Below are 13,564 nucleotides of genomic sequence, written 5' to 3' on the forward strand. Positions count from 1 at the left end.
ACAATTGTCTTGTTATCAACAGTGAGATATTTCCACTAAAATACCAAAGGCAATGTATTTATAAAATGAGTTTTCCAGACGTACACGCAGCTTGAGGATCCCTGAAGAATCCTAGTAAGGTTATGCGTGGAGATACGCGGGAATGTCCGTAAAAACAAAGTAATCTACAGAATTTCAAATATCCCTGATATACGTCGTCAGTAAATATTACAAATATAAATGATTGTACTAAACTAGCTTAGCAAGTAATTTTATAATGTTGACGAAATTTGTTGCACAAAGATTAAAAATTTCGTGGTAAATATATTAACTTGTTGTGAGTATTCTGAATTGTGTGACTTAACAGCGGTTGTAGATAAGAGATTTCTATCTCTTCCCGGGGAGCAAAATTTTGGGTTTTGAATTGAAAAAATGTTTATTTACTTATAACATGCTTCCAAAAGAATTTAAGGAGTGAGATGATTTTGTGTTACAGCTTATAGCTTCAGGAATTAGAAACTGTTAGTGGGCATAATAAGTTAAACGTTTTCGTAGATTGCCAATTGGAAAAATTTACAAGTACCGCGCTGTATTATAGGCAATAAAAAGGAGAGTCAAACACAAGTAGGGGTTGTGACTACGCCCATCTGAAACACAAACAGATGGATAATGCCACTTACTGGTTTGCTGAACACTTTCGGCATACGGTAAACATTCCTTTTTCACATTAGGAAGGTGTATTTCTATATCAGTAAACGCCTGTTTTTCACCTGAGCCTTCTTCCTGCGACCATGGTTCAGTTGTGACGGTAACATTATCTGGGATGGGAAGATCCATGGCTCTACTGTGATAGAGTCATTTTATGTGATAGTAATTATTCTCAGCTGAAAATAAGTAAAGTTTGTATCAAAATTTATCTTCATCATATAAAATATTCATCAGAGAGTTTGAATCGCTTTTGTTGTGAAAAAACCAATATGATTCTTAAGCAATTCGGATTTCATTAGAGTTTACTAAAAGCTAATCGTGCCACAAAATAATATTGCTGTTTTTGAAAATGTATATGATGTTCACTCGGGGTAATTAGATAAACTTACTAGTCACTTGGTTTTAATGTGTGACAGCGGCCGTAAATCAACAATGAACAAACTCATTTAATCTCATCCGTCACGTGTTTACACGGTAAGTATTGGGTATCTTAGTATGTTATAACGCTGTCAAAACTAATCAATCAAGTGCTTGGCGATATATTCTTACAATAAACAAGCACCAATTTACGAGTATAAGTGTTACTTTGTTTACATAATTAGAACCTACTTACATGCACGGCAAAGCGCGGTAGTCAATTTCAAGGCGTTGAAGAAACGTCACAAGGAATTCTAAGCACTTAAATTTTTAAATCATTGCTTTAAAATTGTGTTCGTGGTTGAAATAAACTCAAGTGGTATAAATTTTACACAATTGTTATGAAGTTTATATGTTATTACTTTAGAAAGACCGTGCAACTGTTACTGATGAGAGGGAAGCACATAAATAAACCACTCTCTAGATCGATATCTTCGGGCTTTTTGTATGGCCCCATTTTGTCACCCCCTTAACCACAGTCGACCACAGATAAAACGCTCGTTTGGTCCAGACAGGTAAATATATCGTGGACCATAGAGAAATCTCAAGGCCATTTAAAAAAGTGCAAACATAGACAATGTAACTGAACCCAGCTAAAATCGTTCATTAGCCCAAAAAAATTATATTTTGAAAATAAAAATATTGGAATGCAGGAAAAGGAAAATAAAAAAAAACCCACAGCTATGCACACATCAAAATATTTTTTATTTTCAAAAGACAATGGACAGTTATACAAAACAGGATCAGTACAACCGATATATTGAGAATTGATTTATTATTGAAGTAGAAGATTATACTAATATATCTAAACAAAACATGAAACAGAACAAAACACAGAAAAATAAAAAGTAACGGTCTCATCTAGGAATCAAACCCAGGATTTCTGTCTTACTGCAACAATTTAATAGGATTTAATTTGCCCTTGTACAAAAATACAAGAATATATACACAAAATAAATATTCCACGTGTTAAAAGATATTCATGTCAAGTAATAAAAATAAAAAGAATTAGAGGCAGGGCTGACCCTGTGCGGGCGCAATTTGCAGTCCGCTTCGGGTGCTGAATTTCCAAGGGTGATAATACCTCAACTAACGTAAGATTATCTTTCATAAAAACCACGATACGCATACATACAAATGATCAAAATATAATTCATTACAGTGATCGCCTATCTACTACTTGAGCCTAGGTATCTACTGGTTTTGACAAGGAGCGCTAAAATTTTACTTGTGCCATGCGCCATTTGGCTCAGGGCCGGCCCTGACTAGACGAACAACAATAGTAATTAATGCCTTTTGACTTTTACATGGCATAATTTAAATCATAATACATTAACCATAATATAAGAAATAAAAATCGTGTACATAATAAAAACTTGTAAAGAAATATAGCTTGTAAAACAACTAAAGAAATAATGAAATAGAAGTTATGAACATGTAATTAATATTTCTATTTTGGATACTGACGATTCGTGGTGGAATCCATTTTCTATAAATAGTATAAAATAAAGTGACTTTCGCGGCTGTCTGCTTGTGCGCTTAGTTCTTCTTAACTATGCGACTGATTTCGATAAGGTTTTCAGCATCATTTAGAGAATTTCTTCCGGAAGGTTTAGATAAATAACACATGCATTGACACATATTGATAAAAAGCAGAAAAAAGTCGATATAAAGATTATTTTTGGCCGCTTACATTGCTAACGCTGGCGAGACCTTATGAGAATATCAAAATAATGTACTACGGAATTGTATACCTTAAAAAGGCCTACAGAAAAGTCTGTTATCTATATATATTATGGTATTTCATGTTTATAGTTAAAAAATAAAATTATTGTACATGTAATTATGAGTTTGTTTTTCAGCTTCAATCTAATAAAACGCTGTCCCGAGAAAATGAGCTGTAAAGAAAGACACTTTAAAGCTCATTTCTTTCTTAGGACAGGGCTTTGTTAGATGGGACCTTGTGGTCTTGGGTGACATTTTACTTATGTTTGAGGCTAATGAATTTGGTTTTCGGTAGGTTCCGAATCAGAATTATACCGTCTATGGTTGAGCCTTTTTTTTAAATTTCCTCTATCCTTTGTCGATGGTGTGTTGTGACGTCAACGATGCGTGTTGTCTACAAATTTGCCAGATCTAAGGTTAAAACTTGACCAAACCAAACGTATGGAAAGAGGGCGTAGTTATCAATCTATAGATAGTTGATTTATGGTTTATTTATGTGCTTCCCTCACATCAGTAACAGTTGCACCGTCTTTCTAAAGTAATAACATATAACCCTAATAACAATTATGTAAAATTTATACCACTTGAGTTTATTTCAACCACGAACACAATTTTAAAGCAATAATTTAAAAATTGAAGTGGTTCGAATTCCCTGTGACGTTTCTTCAACGCCTTGAAATTGACTACCGCGCTTTGCCGTGCATGTAAGTAGGTTCTACTTATGTTAACAAAGTAACACTTATACTCGTAAATTGGTGCTTGTTTATTGTAAGAATATATCGCCAAGCACTTGACTGATTAGTTTTGACAGCGTTATAACATACTTAGCTACCCAAGACTTACCGTGTAAACACGTGACAGGTGAGATTAAATGAGTTTGTTCATTGTTGATTTACGGCCGCTGTCACACATTAAAACCAAGTGACTAGTAAGTTCATCTAATTACCCCGAGTGAACGTCATATACATTTTCAAAAACAGCAAACTTATTTTGTGGCTCGATTAGCTTTTAGTAAACTCTAATGAAATGTGAATTGCTTAAGAATCATACTGATTTTTTCAACAACAAATTATTTTATGATGTACATAAGTTTTGATACAGACGTTACTTATTTTCAGCTGAGACTAATTACTATCACATAAAAGGACCCGATCACAGTAGAGCCATGGATCTTCCCATCCCAGATAATGTTTCCGTCACAACTGAACCATGGTCGCAGGAAGAAGGCTCAGGTGAAAGACAGGCCTTTACTGATATAGAAATCCACCTTCCTTATGTGAAAAAGGAATGTTTGCCATATGGCGAAAGTGTTCAGCAAACCAGTAAGTGAGATTATTCATCTGTTTGTGTTTCAGATGGGCGCAGTCACAACCCCTACTTGTGTTTGACTCTCCCTTTTATCGCTTATAATACAGCGCGGTACTTGTACATTTTTCCAAGTGGCAATCTAAGAAAACGTTTACCTTATTATGCCAACAAACAGTTTCTAATTCCTGAAGCTATAAGCTGTAACACAAAATCATCTACCTCCTTAAATTCTTTTGGATTATAAGTTAATGCATGTTATAAGTAAATAAACATTTTCTCAATTCAAAACCCAAAATTTTGCGCCCCGGGAAGAGTTAGAAATCTCTTATCTACAACCGCTGTAAAGTCACACAATTCAGAATACTCACAACAAGTTAATATATTTACCACGAAATTTTTAATCTCTGTGCAACAAACTACGATCACGAAAAGCTTAGACCAGGGAAATAAATCTTTGGCAATTTTTATAGACCTGCAAAAGGCCTTTGACACGATAGACCATAAAATCCTTTTCAAGAAACTTAAAACAATTGGGATGTAAAACACAACTCTAAATCTACTGATAAGTTACATGTCAGAACGTTCACAGTGTGTTAAAATTGATAAGTGTAAAAGTAAACCTCTCCCAATCAATTACGGTGTACCGCAAGGAAGTGTCCTAGGACCTTTATTATTTCTGATATATATAAATGATATCTGCAAATTACACACCAACAGAAAAATCATTAGTTTTGCCGACGACACTGTCATTTTATTTAATGAAAGTGATTGGATAACCACCTACAAAGAAGCTGAAAACGGGCTTATCCTTCTGCAAAAATGGCTTATGCAAAACTCACTCACACTTAATGTTAACAAAACAAAATATTTAACGTTTTCTAAAACGGCTAGAGGACAACCAGCTGAGGATTATACTCTCAAATTACATGATTGTCAAGGAAAAAACGAAATTCAATCATGCCACTGCCCCACCATAACACACTCTAGAAGTATAAAATATCTCGGCATTGAAATTGATAAAAATCTTCGATGGGACTCCCACATAAATAGTATTACAAAGAAACTCACAAAGCTTATATACTACTTTAGAAATATACGCAATATACTAAGTATAAATGATTTATATAAGGTATACTATGCTCTCTGTCAATCACGCATAGAATATGGGATTATTGGATGGGGATCTGCCTCAAACATCCACATGAAGCAGCTTATTAAAACTCAAAAAGCAATAATAAAAATAATCCTTAAAGTACTCATAAGAACTCCATCAAAAGACATTTAAAAAAAATTTAAAGTGTTCAGTATAATAAAACTATACTAGAAAAAATGCTCTAATCAAATTTACAGAAAAATATCAGTACCCTGCTGACCAACACAACTATATTATAAGGAAGAAATCCTCAAAACTATTGAACATCCCAAAATTAAATACGTCTTTTGGCCAGAAAAATCATCATTTCCATTTCAAAACTATATAATGCCCTCCCAATTGAACTCAAAAACACAACGGAGACACAAAAATTTAAAAACGACATCAAATTATGGCTAAGTAAACATGAAGATGAGGAAATCAATAAAATTATGAACTGAACAAATGTGAAGACAATTTTTTTTGTAGAAATTAACAAGGAAATCACGATCTACACCTATACAAAAACCTACAGTCCGCCTCGGAACAGGAATACCTAGTGAAGAGGACTGCGAATAATATACTTAACTTTGTAATTATAATTGTCGTTAATAATAAAAAAAAGGTAAATCAAAGAAACATATAAAAATGACATCACAAAGTGATAAACAGTCAAGAGAACTTTTCTTCGAAACATGAATAAGGTTTTCATGCTAAATGGGTACGTATATGATGTTTTAATTATTCTTTCTGAAAACATCTATATTAAAGTCGGAACATGAATGATTTTTTTTCATGAGCGGGTCAAAATCTGACTCCTCGTGAACATGAATAACTGCAGTCAGAAAATGGATAAGATTAATTTCCAGTATGATTGTACGCTATATACGTACACACACACAATGATAAGTGGGACTTTAATGAGCAGGAGAGGTTACAGTTGGAACATGAATAAGGTTTTTATGTCAAGTATGGGTAAGAACTTGACTATATAAATTTACAATGAGAACATGGATATAGTTTTTCTCCAGTATGGTTAAAAACGTGCCTTTATAGTTTACGCCTACTTTTTAACCCTTTTGAGAACATTAATATTTGCAGTAGGATCATGAATAAGGTGTAAATCCCATAAGTGCACTGTTAACGCTGACTTGTATGAGCAGGTTTAATTATAATGGGAACTCACGAATAAGGTTTTTTCCAAATGGAATTTACAAATTTCCCATTACAGAACCTGAATAGCTGCAGTAGGAACATTAAGGTATAAGTCCAGTATGGGTGAGTAAGTGCACTTTTAAATGTGATTTCCCTTTGCAGGAGAAGTAACAATGGGGACACTTATGTCGTTATACTACAGTATGGGTAAGAATGTGAAATTTCAAATTCCCCTGATAAAAACATGAAAAGCTGCAGTAGAAACATGAATAAGGTTTAATTTCAGAATCGGTACGTAAGTGAACTGTTGATGCTGACATGTGTTAGCGGCAGTAGTCACAATAAGAACATGAATAAGGTTTTTCTCCAGTATGGGTGCGTAAGTGCACCGTCAAATGTGACTTGCGTGAGTACGAGTAGATACAATGGGAACATGAATAAGATTTTTCTCCAGTATGGTTACGAATGGGCACTGTTTAATTTGATTTACGTGAGAATGAGTAGTTACAATGGAAACATAGATACGGTTTTTCTCCAGTATGGGTGCGTAAGTGGGCTGTTTAATGTGATTTGCGTGAGCATGAGTAGTGACAGTGTGTACATGAATAATGATTTTCACTCACAACAAGTTAATATATTTACCACGAAATTTTTAATCTCTGTGCAACAAACTAGGTCAACATTATAAAATTACTTTGCTAAGCTAGTTTAATACAATCAATTATATTTGTAATATTTACTGACGACGTAAATCAGGGATATTTGAAATTCTGTAGATTACTTTGTTTTTACGGACATTCCCGCGTATCTCCATGCATAACCTTACTAGGATTCTTCAGGCATCGTCAAGCTGCGTGTACGTCTGGAAAACTCATTGCACACAATACATTGCTCTTGGTATTTTAGTGGAAATATCTCACTGTTGATAACAAGAAAATTGTAGGCCATTAGAAAATAACAATTATTATCTCTAATCGCAACGGCAATTATAGTTATTTTTTATCTTCTAACTGCATGTTTGACATCTATTTCTTTATGGAAAAAATAATTTCTCTACTGTATCTCAGATCTATTTCGATATAATAAACCTATCGGATTACGGATTTCCATACAATGGAATTTTGTATCCGCTTATCAACTGTAAGTAGCCTATAAATTTGTTATTATTTTTTTATTCCAGGTAGCATTAATCTGGAGACTATACCCATCAAAGCAAAATCAGAACCCCGAGAAAAAGATGGAGGAGCAATCACTTACGCGGAAATAAACATAGACCTGCCAGATATAAAAAAGGAATGCTTAGAGAAGTCTGGAAGTATTCTCGAGACTGCAGGTAAAAACGAATTTCGTTTTTCTGAATTCGTTTAAATAATTATCTAGTTATTATAGATACGTACATATTGAGCGTAATCTGCCATCTTTTTAAGACATGATTACGGACCTGAAGACGCATCTAGAAGAAAATCATTATTCATGTACACACTGTCACTACTCATGCTCACGCAAATCACATTAAACAGCCCACTTACGCACCCATACTGGAGAAAAACCGTATCTATGTTTCCATTGTAACTACTCATTCTCACGTAAATCAAATTAAACAGTGCCCATTCGTAACCATACTGGAGAAAAATCTTATTCATGTTCCCATTGTATCTACTCGTACTCACGCAAGTCACATTTGACGGTGCACTTACGCACCCATACTGGAGAAAAACCTTATTCATGTTCTTATTGTGACTACTGCCGCTAACACATGTCAGCATCAACAGTTCACTTACGTACCGATTCTGAAATTAAACCTTATTCATGTTTCTACTGCAGCTTTTCATGTTTTTATCAGGGGAATTTGAAATTTCACATTCTTACCCATACTGTAGTATAACGACATAAGTGTCCCCATTGTTACTTCTCCTGCAAAGGGAAATCACATTTAAAAGTGCACTTACTCACCCATACTGGACTTATACCTTAATGTTCCTACTGCAGCTATTCAGGTTCTGTAATGGGAAATTTGTAAATTCCATTTGGAAAAAACCTTATTCGTGAGTTCCCATTATAATTAAACCTGCTCATACAAGTCAGCGTTAACAGTGCACTTACGGGATTTACACCTTATTCATGATCCTACTGCAAATATTAATGTTCTCAAAAGGGTTAAAAAGTAGGCGTAAACTATAAAGGCACGTTTTTAACCATACTGGAGAAAAACTATATCCATGTTCTCATTGTAAATTTATATAGTCAAGTTCTTACCCATACTTGACATAAAAACCTTATTCATGTTCCAACTGTAACCTCTCCTGCTCATTAAAGTCCCACTTATCATTGTGTGTGTGTACGTATATAGCGTACAATCATACTGGAAATTAATCTTATCCATTTTCTGACTGCAGTTATTCATGTTCACGAGGAGTCAGATTTTGACCCGCTCATGAAAAAAAATCATTCATGTTCCGACTTTAATATAGATGTTTTCAGAAAGAATAATTAAAACATCATATACGTACCCATTTAGCATGAAAACCTTATTCATGTTTCGAAGAAAAGTTCTCTTGACTGTTTATCACTTTGTGATGTCATTTTTATATGTTTCTTTGATTTACCTTTTTTTATTATTAACGACAATTATAATTACAAAGTTAAGTATATTATTCGCAGTCCTCTTTACTAGGTATTCCTGTTCCGAGGCGGACTGTAGGTTTTTGTATAGGTGTAGATCGTGATTTCCTTGTTAATTTCTACAAAAAAAATTGTCTTCACATTTGTTCAGTTCATAATTTTATTGATTTCCTCATCTTCATGTTTACTTAGCCATAATTTGATGTCGTTTTTAAATTTTTGTGTCTCCGTTGTGTTTTTGAGTTCAATTGGGAGGGCATTATATAGTTTTGAAATGGAAATGATGATTTTTCTGGCCAAAAGACGTATTTAATTTTGGGATGTTCAATAGTTTTGAGGATTTCTTCCTTATAATATAGTTGTGTTGGTCAGCAGGGTACTCATATTTTTCTGTAAATTTGATTAGAGCATTTTTTCTAGTATAGTTTTATTATACTGAACACTTTAAATTTTTTTTAAATGTCTTTTGATGGAGTTCTTATGAGTACTTTAAGGATTATTTTTATTATTGCTTTTTGAGTTTTAATAAGCTGCTTCATGTGGATGTTTGAGGCAGATCCCCATCCAATAATCCCATATTCTATGCGTGATTGACAGAGAGCATAGTATACCTTATATAAATCATTTATACTTAGTATATTGCGTATATTTCTAAAGTAGTATATAAGCTTTGTGAGTTTCTTTGTAATACTATTTATGTGGGAGTCCCATCGAAGATTTTTATCAATTTCAATGCCGAGATATTTTATACTTCTAGAGTGTGTTATGGTGGGGCAGTGGCATGATTGAATTTCGTTTTTTCCTTGACAATCATGTAATTTGAGAGTATAATCCTCAGCTGGTTGTCCTCTAGCCGTTTTAGAAAACGTTAAATATTTTGTTTTGTTAACATTAAGTGTGAGTGAGTTTTGCATAAGCCATTTTTGCAGAAGGATAAGCCCGTTTTCAGCTTCTTTGTAGGTGGTTATCCAATCACTTTCATTAAATAAAATGACAGTGTCGTCGGCAAAACTAATGATTTTTCTGTTGGTGTGTAAGTTGCAGATATCATTTATATATATCAGAAATAATAAAGGTCCTAGGACACTTCCTTGCGGTACACCGTAATTGATTGGGAGAGGTTTACTTTTACACTTATCAATTTTAACACACTGTGAACGTTCTGACATGTAACTTATCAGTAGATTTAGAGTTGTGTTTTACATCCCAATTGTTTTAAGTTTCTTGAAAAGGATTTTATGGTCTATCGTGTCAAAGGCCTTTTGCAGGTCTATAAAAATTGCCAAAGATTTATTTCCCTGGTCTAAGCTTTTCGTGATCGTATTTATGATATCGTCTATGGCGTCGGCAGTACTCAAGTTTTTTCTAAAACCGTACTGAGATTTCGATATTAGGTTATTATCTTCTAGGTACATCATAAGTTGTTTTTTTAGTACTTTTTCCAATATTTTAGAAAAGGTACTGAGAAGGCTCATTGGTCGATAGTTATTGATATCATTTTTACATCCTTGTTTATAAATAGGTATAACAGTAGCTTCTTTAAGGGATGTGGGAAATACGCTTTTAGCTATAGATAGATTGATAAGGTGTGTCAGCGGGAAGGTAATTTCTTCACTGAGATGTTTTATTGCATTGGTTGAGATTACATCATCCCCTGATGACACATTTGGTTTTAGGGAAGTAATTATGTTTTTGATTTCGTCAGCGGTTATTTGTTTGAAATTAAGTTCTCTTTCCAGATTTCGTGCTTCATTTGGTTTGTCTGCATCATTTTTAACACGTAATGTAATTTTTTTGGCTAATTTTGATCCAATATTTGTAAAAAAATCATTAACATGATCAAGAATTTTGTCAGGGTGTTCGGCATACAGAGTGGGAACCTTGTTTATGTTCAGTTCATCGATTTTTGATGTATTACTGGTGGATTTAGAATTCGTGAGTTAATTTATGATTTGCCACATTTTTCTGGGATTATGGATTATTATAATACACGCTTCTATTTTATTTTTATAAAAGGATTCTTTTGTGGTGTTTATGATGTTTTTGCAGATGTTTCTATGTCTTTTATAGTATCGTAGCTTGTGTATATCATAAGGATTTTGTTTAAGTTTTTTATGTAATTCGTCTCTTTTTCGTATGCAGTTTATAATATTCTGTGAGATCCAAGGCTTTATGTGTATATTCTTGTATGAAATTTTCTTCGTAGTTTTTTTGGTACTGGACACTATGTTATGTTGGATTATATCAATGAAGCTATTCCACGCATCATTTGTGTTGTCAATATTTTGAATTTTTTCCCATTCAGTACTTTGCAAATTATGCTTAACGGCATTCCAGTTTGTTTCTGTTTTTTCTATTATCGACGGTCTATTTTGAATTTTCCTTGCTTTGTTTTGGTTTATTGCTAGGATTGTTGTAAAATGATCAGTTATTGTTGATTCGTATTTGACAGATTGCGTATGTTTTTTAGTTTTACTCATTATATGGTCAATGCAGGTTTTGGAATTTTCAACTTTTCGAGTGGGTTCATTTATAAGACTTTTAAGACCATGAGAGGCTAATGTCTGCAGATATTAATTTTTTGGGGGTGACCGTTATCGAGAATAATTATATTTAGATCTCCAATAAGAAAAACATTTTTAGTTTCTTTTTGTAGAGAGAGTACCTCATCCAAGGAATTAATAAAAGGATCCAAATTGTAAGATGAAGGTGATCGATAGATTGCTAGTATAGTTGATTCATTTCCAATTTTAATTTTTAGACAATTGGCATTTATTATTGTGGTTTCTTTCACTTCAGCTTTTATTTAATTTTTTACGTAGACAATTACGCCATCATTTTGTTTATTACTAATTAAGGTTGAGTAGGTAGTATATCCAGCAATCTCCATGGGTGAAGATTTCTCATTAATCCAACATTCAGTGAGAATTATGATGTCAAAGCGAAGTCCGATAGATTTTAATAGAATTTGCAATTCATCGAAATTTTTATTTATACTTCTTATATTTGTGTGTAGAATTTTGAAGTAATTATTTAAAGTTGTTAAAATCTTTGGTTCAGAAGTAATTATTGTGGTATTCATTTTAGCAAACTAAATTATTAAGTGGATGGTAACTTTTTTTTTTATATTTATTTTATATTAAATTATTTTCACTATATCATCTAAGTGCTTAATGTAGATAATTTTTTCATGTTGCTGTTTCCCCAGCATAACTTTTCCTTGTTTATACCATACAAATTGGTAATTTTTTTCTTTGGCTATTTGTTTAGATTTCCAAAGAATTTCTTTGTGGTACGGGCTTAAATCTTCCCCAATGAAGATTGGAGATGTAGTCAGATCCTTGATTTCTTCATAATTTATCTCTTTCTTCTTTTCAAGGAGGGAATCTTTTTGTCTTTTTTCGCAAAAGGTAACAAGAAGCTTAGGTGGAGCCCCATTTCGTCTGTCTGGGACTCTGTTGACGTCAGTTATATCAGTTTGTTTTAGATTGATTCCAGCTGCGGCAGCAACTTTCCTCACAATTTCAATAGGTGGTTCTCTGTTCTGTTGAGGAATTCCAGCTTTTTCTAAATTATTACACCTTGAAGTAGTTTCAATGTCAGCCAGTCTAATTTCAAGTCTTTTGATGATATTATTTTTTTCTGAATTCCATGGTTTTTGTAGTCTCTTTTGCCTGAGATTCAATTTTGATGAATAAATCCCTTTTCAAATTTTCAAATTTTTTATCAATGTACTCGATAATTTTGTCCATGTCTGGTTTTTCATCAGCGATTATTTGGTTTTTGCTACGAGTGTTTGACATCACTAAATTATTTGTTCAGAAATACCCCTCACAAATGTACGTTTGAAAAATTAGTACTGGCAATAACTACTTAGTATTTATTGTTGGCAATCTTGCATAGACAATGACACGAAGTCTTGGCGTTTGAGGTTATGTTGTTTTCAGTAACTCTTTTTATGCACAGATATTACTTTTCTTTGGTATTATCCACTATTTATTTTAGATATTTAAAGCGTAGTGCGTTTATACTTTAATTGAAATGTTTTCTTTGTGTTTTTTAATCACTATTATTTATTTTGCGGTTAGATTATAAGGATCGCGGAAATTACTGATCGTAACACTACAGTTAACCATAGATTGAATTAACAATTAACGATTAACAATTAAGTTTGGTTATATGTTTGAGTTTTATATGACAGTGTTATAATTATGGATAAAAGTGACTACATAAATAAGACAATGGGCTTTTTACAAGGGGATAGTTTTGAAAATAATCAGAAACACCCTATTAATAAGTTTCAAGAGCTGGTAAAAGAAGCGGTGAAACATTTGTAACATAGCGGTTTATATCGTATTAAATAATAATAATAGTTGAATACGCTACATGCTAGCTCTTTGCTCAAAAGGCCCGTTCGCATTGGTCGAGTAGTTTAGTCAAGTAGCGAGTAATTTAGTAACTGGACACGTGCGAACACCATAAATTTAGTAGAGTAGTTTAGTCAGCGATTTAGTCAAG

Source organism: Hesperophylax consimilis, chromosome 19, assembly GCF_061612785.1.
Source record: "Hesperophylax consimilis isolate HC1 chromosome 19, BYU_Hcon_1.0, whole genome shotgun sequence".
Lineage (NCBI taxonomy): Eukaryota > Metazoa > Arthropoda > Insecta > Trichoptera > Limnephilidae > Hesperophylax > Hesperophylax consimilis.